The sequence below is a fragment of the Prunus avium genome, chromosome 6 (assembly GCF_965620075.1).
Source record: "Prunus avium chromosome 6, drPruAviu1.hap1.1, whole genome shotgun sequence".
Classification (NCBI taxonomy): Eukaryota; Viridiplantae; Streptophyta; class Magnoliopsida; order Rosales; family Rosaceae; genus Prunus; species Prunus avium.
In genome coordinates, this window is record NC_142289.1 from 21,802,779 (window position 1) to 21,812,360 (window position 9,582).

At 39.3% G+C, this 9,582-nt stretch overlaps 1 non-coding gene across 1 annotated transcript; it reads left to right on the plus strand.

Moving 5' to 3' along the window:
* The first annotated feature begins 8,324 nt into the window (after positions 1-8,324).
* On the plus strand, positions 8,325-8,431 carry LOC148293823 (small nucleolar RNA R71). The gene has a single exon (XR_015836871.1). It is a non-coding gene; the product is annotated as a small nucleolar RNA R71 (small nucleolar RNA).
* The last annotated feature ends 1,151 nt before the right edge of the window (positions 8,432-9,582 follow it).

The following is a 9,582-nucleotide window of genomic DNA, read 5'->3' on the forward strand; positions in this document are numbered from 1 at the left end:
TCTGGGTTATAAGGAGTCAAGTAACAAGTCTAATTCAGATTCAAAGATTGATTCTAGCTAAAGTATGATTAGGCCATGGTGTTTGGTCCTAACCTTGTGTTCCTAATTCCCTAATTTGATCATTTGTTGTCTAACCTAAAATTAAGCATTAGGAACCCATTAAGCATAGAAGAACAATTTAAACAACCAAGCATGTATCTAATCCCTGTTGTCGAATGTCCATACATACTCTTCCTATTCATAGTTCAATTCGAATTAAAGCATGGTGTCTACTCTTAATTCAAACCAAGATAGTTAACAAACAAGTTCTAATGGTGATCAATCATTCAAACAAGCATGTTAACTTATAAGCATAATGAATAAGAACATGAATCATGAATCAAACTTGAAACTCCAAACTTCAAACTTATAAACCCAGAATATTCATGTTAGGTTACATCGAAGCCCTAGTTATGGATTTAGCTACTCATAATGGAAAAGAAACTAAAACAGAAATGGGAAAACATAATGAATGCCATAAGAGTAGAAAAACCCTTTTATGAAGTTCTTGTGGTGTCCAATGCTTCTCCAAGAGCTTCTCCACGTCTAGAAGGATGTATGAAGGATATGGAGGTGATTTGGGATGAGTTTGGGTGAGTGGTGATGGTTGAGAAAGAGGAAATTCGTAGGGAAATGGAAGGGAGGTTTTCTGGAGCTGTTTTGGTGATTTTGGGGCAGTTTAGAGTATTGGGTTGATTGCTTGAGTGTTTTGTGGGAATGTATGAGGATGATTTCTGGATGTGTTGATGGAATGATGGAAGTGTGGAGGATGGCTGAAGTGAATTTTGTAGCTTGAAGACTCCTCTATTTATAGGGCTAAGAGGGAGGAACATCATGATGAAATCCAACACCACCATTCCTCATTTAATACAACCCATAACTCCCACTTCATCTTGTCTATGTTAGTGTGGTTGGAATCAATCCCATCCCATACTTCTTTTGCTGCACCTCAAGCTTTCTTCACATGGGTGTTCAAAGGTGTTCAATTGTGGCTGCCTTTTGCTGCCAACCCATGTCGGTTTTCTTTTGGTTGCTGGAAATAAAAGATGCTGCTGCACCAGGCTTGGTTTATGAAGGCCTGAGATTTCAATATGTATCCAATGGAGCTCAAATTTGGATATGTCTTAATAGACACCCATTGGAACAACTTTGATGAAGAATACATTCCCATCTGAGCAGTATAAGTGTATGTTTTGGGCCGTGCAAGTTGACTGTCGAAAATAGACTGGAATGTATGGTGTGCATTTTGATGGGCCCATGGATTGGGCTTGGCTTCATCAATTGATACGGTTTAGCAGTCCATCTTGCAGTTCAGAATCTCTTCTTTCCAACTACATATTAACTGGGCCAATACATGTTGGGAGGAGGAAGTTAAGGCCGAAACAAATTGCTAACTCAGTCTGCTCGTTTTTGCACAATTTTGCATCTTTTCCTATCCAAAGCCACCATTGCTATCTAAGGCCCAATGAACTGAATGATAAACAGAAAAGGGATTAAAAGCACAAGTTTAACTCAATAACATAACCAAATCATAAGCTAGAGGGGTACAAAATGCTATACAATTATGAACTGATCAAATACCCCCATACCTAGATTTTGCTAGTCCTCGAGCAAAACAACACAAAACAAAGTTAAAAACAAAACAAGAAGTTAACTAAACCACTTCCGCAGGTAACTCGATTGCATTGAGCGAATGCAACAAGCCTTTAAACCTCTAGGCATTCCTAGTAGGAGGAGTTGTGTCTCCTGAGGGTTTAACAGAAACGATACCCACAAACGCATTACTAACTCTACAAAACAAAGTGGTTAGTAAAACTTGAAATCAACTAATGAGAACGAAAGAAAACTTTAGTCATACCTCCAACACCATAGAGTTGCCAAGATAGGTGATCAATCAGTGTGTAATGTGGAAGCTATAGCTCAAAGGCACACGGTTTTAAAGCAAGCACACTCAAACCTTGAATAAAGAACATGCTTCGACTCTAATTCTCACAGATAACACTCAATCACTCAGAACCAATGGTTTTATTCTCTCAAACAAGCTTAAGTGAGTATATGAAATAGAAGCACAATATTTGGTTAGATCTCATGAAGGGAATCAAATACTAAGAATAGAGATACACACATACTTACCAGCACCCGTGAATACATCCTCAAAGATCAGCTAGGTCTTTCACAAGGTTGTAATGAAAGGTAAGGTTAGGGGAAATGGAAGAATTGGAAGGAAAAACAAGTAACTTAAGAACATACCAAGGTTGTATTCTTCATTGATCTGCAAGGTAGCATTGACTTATAATGGCATGGCTGCAAACTTCATGGTACCACCTGGCATAGACTTTATGTATTTATTTATTTTATTTTTTTACACTTAGATCAAATCGAAACACTTTCATCTTCGTTGATTTGATCTGCATCTTCATTAACTTCATTGCACAGATTCACACCATCTTTCATTTAGGCACATGGCAGCAACTTCCTTGCTTCAAACTTTATCTTGGCACACCTTGGTATATTTCTAAGCTATAGGGTATGGCTACAATAGGTCAAGTATCTCAGATTGAGATACAAAGGTAGGGAAATGATGAGGGTGATAGAAGAAAAGGCTTTAAGTGTTTGGCTTCAAGAGGGTTGATAGAACACACATATAGGTAGGGTGAAAAGAAAGCACATAGAATGGTTATGCACACATAGCCTAGCATCACTTCAATGAGTTCATTCATTCATGAGAGCAAGCACATGATATCTGCAAAAGAGAATCATCCTTAGTATTCAATCAAAATGGAATAATGAGATCATTTAGAGTGAAATGAAGAAAATAAATTGGGATGAGAAATAGAAACACTTTAAACCCTCTCAAGAAAGCAATTAGGCTCAATATAGCTCACCAGGGTAGTCTCCACTATTCTCCTTCGAGAATTTGAGCATGGTACCTCCATAGCATCGATTGTATGACATTAAAAAAAAAAAAAATTTAAATTAAATTAAATTAGTGACAAATGAACGAAAATTGAAAACACAAATGAATGAAATTTGAAAACCTTCCCCCCAGACCTGAATTGAACATTGTCCTCAATGTTAAAGCAAAGTAAAGATGATTGAGAACAAATAAATGATAAAGGGAAAAGTTAAGAAAAAGGTTTAGAAAAAAAAAAAATATACAAGCAACTCACGGATGACCAGTTAAGGGCCTCAGAAAACACAGCCAGGGGATCCGGGAAGGTTGGAGGGGTCACAATGGTCCCGCTTAAAACCCAAACTTCTTAGACACCGAAGGTGTCACCTAAAGAACTCCTAGACACTGTATTGACGGAGGTGCTCACTGGGGTTACCAAAAGTTAGCTCATATTTAAAGAAACAGAAACTTAAAATGACTAAAATAAAAACAAAACAAGTAAAGAGAAAGGATAGAAATGCTCCCCCTTGATGCGATTAGGTCGATTGCTACCAAGCACCTTCTTCTTGAACACATGGGTTGCCTCCCAAGAAGCGCCTTAGTTACTGTCTTGGCAAGACATTATGTGATCAGCTAAGTTGATGGTACAAAGGGAAGTTGATCCACCACATGGCTTGTTTGAATGCCAGCTGAAATTCCCTCATAGAATGGCTTTAAACGTTGTCCATTTACTTTGAAAGTTGAGCCGTCTTTAGGGTTTTGAATCTCCACAGCTCCATAGGGTGAAACATTGACCACGGTGAATGGGCCTTGCCATCTAGACTTCAATTTTCCTGGAAAGAGACGCAATCGTGAGTTAAACAAAAGAACTGGCATACCTTTGGAGAACTCTTTCCATTGAATGTTTCTGTCATGGTAACTCTTGGTTCGTTCTTTGTAAAGCTTTGCATTCTCATAAGACTCATGTCTAATTTCTTCCATTTCATTGAGCTGAAACTTTCTTGCATGGCCTGCCTTGTCTAGTTCAAAATTTAACTTCTTGATGGCCCAAAAAGCATTGTGTTCAAGCTCCATTGGCAGGTGACAAGCTTTCCCAAACACAAGACGATAAGGGCTCATTCCAATGGGAGTCTTATATGCAGTCCTATAAGCCCATAATGAATCATTGAGCTTGGCTGCCCAATCTTTCCTTGTATTGTTCACCACCTTCTCCAGGATGTGCTTAATTTCTCTATTGCTTATTTCCACTTGACCAGAAGTTTGCGGATGATATGGTGTAGAGACTCGATGGGTGATGTTGTACTTCTTCATGAGTGCTTCGAATGGCTTGTTACAGAAGTGGCTGCCTCCATCACTAATGACAGCCCTTGGAGTACCAAACCTTGTGAAAATATTATCCTTCAAGAACTTGAGCACCACCTTATGATCATTGGTTTTGGTGGCTATGGCTTCCACCCATTTAGATACATAATCAACAGCAACAAGTATGTAAGTACAACCAAAGGAAGATGGGAATGGTCCCATGAAATCAATACCCCACACATCGAAGAGCTCCACAACAAGTATGCTATTCAATGGCATTTCGTTCCTGCGACTTATGTTCCCCATCCTTTGACACCTATCACACTTAACACAAAAATTAAACGCATCTTTGAATAGAGTGGGCCAAAAGAAACCAGATTGGAGAATTTTAAGTGCTGTTTTCTTCGGTCCAAAGTGACCTCCACAAGCCAATTCGTGGCTATGCCTAAGTATGCTTTCTTGCTCTTCTTCTGGAACACATCTTCTGATGAGTTGATCCGAGCAATGCTTGAATAAGAAAGGTTCATCCCAGACATAATGTTTCACCATGGAAAAGAACTTCTTCTTGTCCTGAGAAGTTAGATCATTTCTAAGAACACCACAAGCAAGATAATTAACAAAATCAGCATACCATGGTTCTTTGACTTGGGCAGCATATAGTTGTTCATCAAGGAAAGTCTCATTCATGGGTAGCACAGCTTCTCCTTTTTCTTCAACCACAATTCTGCTCAAATGATCAGCTACCACATTCTCACATCCCTTCTTGTCTCGAATCTCCAAATCGAACTCTTGCAACAAGAGAATCCATCTAATCAAGTGCGGTTTGGCGTCCTTCTTAGTGAGCAAGTATCTAAGAGCTGCATGGTCAGAATAAACAATTACTTTAGAACCAACAAGATAAGAACGAAATTTTTCTAAAGCAAAAACCATAGCAAGGAACTCCTTTTCTGTTGTGGAGTAGTTGATTTGAGCATCATTCAAGGTTCGGCTAGCATAATGAATCACATGGGGGAGCTTGTTCTTCTTTTGACCTAAAACTGCACCAATAGCAAAGTAAGAGGCATCACACATTATTTCAAATGGTAAAGACCAATCTGGAGCTATGATAATAGGGGCTGAAGTTAGCTCCCTCTTCAAGGTAGTAAAGGCTTCCATGCAAGCTTCATTAAACTCAAAAACAGCATCCTTAGCAAGGAGATTACACAATGGCCTTGTAATGCTTGAGAAATTTTTGATGAACCTTCTATAGAATCCAGCATGACCCAGAAAGCTTCTAACTCCTTTCACAGAGGTAGGGGGTGGTAGATTTGAGATGAGATCGATCTTGGCTTTATCCACTTCAATTCCCTTGCTTGAAATCACATGGCCTAGCACAATGCCTTGCCTCACCATGAAGTGACACTTTTCCCAATTCAAAATCAGATTTGTTTCCTGGCATCTTTTAAGCACTAGAGACAAGTGGTGAAGACAATCATCAAAAGAGGAACCAAAAACTGAAAAATCATCCATAAATACCTCAATGAATCGTTCCACCATATCTGAAAAGATTGCCATCATGCATCTTTGGAAAGTTGCTGGGGCATTGCACAAACCGAATGGCATCCTTCTATAAGCAAACGTACCAAATGGGCATGTGAATGTGGTTTTCTCTTGGTCTTCCGGAGCAATGGGAATTTGATTATAACCTGAAAAACCATCAAGAAAACAATAGTAAGCATGGCCAGATAAACGTTCAAGCATTTGATCAATAAAAGGCAAGGGGAAATGATCTTTTCTAGTGGATGTGTTCAACTTCCTGTAATCAATGCAAACTCTCCAACCAGTGATAGTTCGTGTAGGAACTATCTCATTCTTCTCATTCTTCACAACGGTGATTTCGGACTTCTTCGGAACAACTTGTACAGGGCTCACCCACTTAGAATCTGAAATTGGGTAGATGATTCCTACATCGAGTAGCTTTAAAACTTCAGCTCTAACCACCTCTTTCATGTTGGGATTTAGCCTCCTTTGGGCATCACGGGATGGTTTGCTGTCTTCTTCCATTAGAATCCGGTGCATGCACATGCTTGGACTAATTCCTTTTATGTCTGCTATGGTCCACCCAATGGCTGTTTTATGCTCTTTTAGAACCTTAATTCAGCTCTCTTCTTCATGTGAGGTGAGACCTGCAGCAATTATAACAGGGAGAGTTTCGTTAGCACCCAAATAAGTATATTTAAGATGATTGGGCAGTGGTTTAAGTTCTAGCTTTGGTGGGGTGATAATGGATGGCTCCAATTTCGTGGATGATGGTCCAAGAGGCTCGAGTGGTGGCCTAAAGGATGGTGGGTATGGTTGAAACACTTCTAAGGCAGCCACCACTTCTTGGAACTCCGGTTCACAAAGATCTTCCTCTTCTTGTGTTAAGACAGCTTCTAGAGCATCATTAGACTTTCTCTGCAAAATTTTGGAAGAAACCTCATGATCCACAACATCAATTGAAAAGCAAGAATCAAGAGAGATAGAAGGTTGAGATAGAGCATTAAGCATTTTAAATTCAACAGTTTCACCCAGAACAGTCACGGAAAGGGTGCTATCTTTCACTTTGATAACTGTGTCTGCAGTGGCCATGAATGGCCTGCCTAGGAGAATGCGATCAACATGATCTCCATTTGGATTGTCTTCCATGTCCATCACTACAAAATCAGCAGGGAGAATTAGTGTATTAACTTGAACTAAAATATCTTCTACAATACCTTTTGGATATTTTATAGAATGATCAGCTAGTTCAAGTCGTACTGAAGTCTTCTTCATCCCTTCTAAGCCAAGCTTTTGATACAATGAATATGGCATTAGGTTGACACTTGCTCCCAAGTCCAACATGGCTCTTCCAATCTTCTTGCCTCCAATGTTAATGGGAATGTCAAAGCTGCCAGGATCAACTAGTTTTGGTGGAAGCTTCCTTTGCAACACAGCACTTACATTCTGGTCAAGCTTTACATCTTCATTTGGAGCGAAATTGAGCTTGTGAGTTTTCAAGTCCTTGATGAACTTTCCATATGCAGGAATCTGTTCAATAACATCAAGCAAAGGCAAATTGATATTAACTTTACTCAAAATATCATAAATCTCTTTAAAAGCCTTATCTTGCTTTGCTTTCTTAAGACGGCCTGGAAATGGAATCGGTGGAACATATGGAGCGGGTGGCACGTATCTATCTTCTTGAAGATGTGGTGGCACAAATTTGTCATCTCTCTTATGCAATTGGAATTGTTTGGATTCCTGAGAATCTGATTTGGCATTAGGAGCAGATTGAGAAGTTTTTAGATGTTCCCCTTCTGTAGCCGTGGTCTCCTCCTCTTCATCTTCTACAATCACAACATCATTTGAAAGATTAGAATCAACTTTATTATCAATGATCTTACCTGATCTGAGCACATGAATGGCCTTGGCTTCTTGGTTCTTTGGATTGATCTCGGTTTGGCTTGGCCATTTCCCAGGTTCTCTTTGAGTTATTTCATAAGCTAATTGGCCTATTTGAACTTCCAATTTGGCAATGGCAGCTTGTGTAGTTTGCTGGAAATTGGATTGGTTGATTGCCATCTGCTTAACTATATCCTCCAATGATGATGTTTGTTGTGGCTTTTGGAATGAAGGGGGATTGGCTTGATTCTGAGTATTCCTCCATGAAAAGTTTGGATGATTCCTCCAACCTGGATTATAACTTTGAGAGTATGGATCATTTCTTGGACCTTGGTTGTAGGAATTTACCAACTTAGCTTGCTCTTGCATAAATTCTGGATATCCAGCCCCAAGTGGACAAGCTATGGTAGCATGGTCATGAGTTTCGCAAATACTACACACTTCCTTCGGAGGGCTTCTTGAGTTTAATGCAAGAAGAGCATCTAGCTTTTGTTCCAGTTTTGAAATCTGCACACTAGAAGCATCATTAGAACCACTATGTTGGGTCTCCATTGCTATCTCCTCAAAGAGTTCGTACGTTTCTTCTGGAGTTTTGGTTTTATAAGAACCACCTGCAAAATTCGTGACAATATTATGACTAGAAGGGGTTAGTCCTTTATAAAACAAACGCATTTGAAGCTTCAATGGAATCCCATGATGAGGACATTGATTGAGCAGCCCATTGAACCTCTCCCAAGCTTCACAAAATGACTCATCATCTTGCTGTGCAAATAACAAGATCTTATCCCTAAGCATGTCGGTCTTTTGCGTGGAGAAGTATTTCTCCAAGAACTTCTTTTGAATGGCAGCCCATGTAGTGAGTGAACCAGGCTTCAAAGAATTCAACCAATATTTCGCCTTATCCTTCAAAGTGTATGGAAACACTCTCATTCGGAGTTGATCTTCTGTCACACCTGTCAAGGGAAAAGAACTCACAACATTAAAAATATCCTTTATATGAGTTAATGGATCTTCATTAGGTAAACCATAAAAGGAAGGCAGCATATTAAGATGAGAAGATTTAAGCTCATAATTTCGAGTTACAGTGGGCAGCAAAATGCTTGAAGGAGATGCTGGAATTGTTGGGATATCAAGTTCTCCCATGAACTCATTGGCAGCCATCTCTTCTTCTTCTTCTTGGTCTGAACTTGCTTCCGAATTTGAAAGTGAAGAACCAAGAAGTTCAGTGTGGAGAGCAAGACTTGAAAATGTGGCCAGAGCTTGCTCTTTTGCAGTTGACAACTCTCTTTCTAGATGACTCTGAATTTCAGAGGTCACTCGTCTGGGTTGCAACGATGGTCCTGCGTTCAAAGATCTAGAACGTTGGAACGAATACCTCACTTGTTCAAGTAATGGCTTTTTAGACATAAACTACCTGAAACAGAAAATTAGATCAATTAGAAACACTAAAAAGAATAGGGTAACCTTGGGCACATAACCAGGGAAGAACTTTCGTTCAGTCCCCGGCAACGGCGCCAAAATTGGTTGTTAATTATTATGTTAACTCGCAATTGTACGGGGCAATTAGTAGTATAGCAAGACAAGTACGAGGTCGTACCCACGAAGACTGAGAAGTTAAAACTAGTTATGTACTTAGCTTACCAAATTCAAGAAAGTAGGAGGTTATGTCTAAAACAGAATTTAAAGCAAGAGTGGTTGTGATTGTTGAACAAAATAAGAAAAATGAAATTGCAAACAAAAACAAGTAAACAAATGTAACAAAGAGTGGTTTTAAGAGATGGAAAATAGATTTGGAGACTAGGGCATTCGAATCACCATAACAATTCAATTCTGGGTTATAAGGAGTCAAGTAACAAGTCTAATTCAGATTCAAAGATTGATTCTAGCTAAAGTATGATTAGGCCATGGTGTTTGGTCCTAACCTTGTGTTCCTAATTCCCTAATTT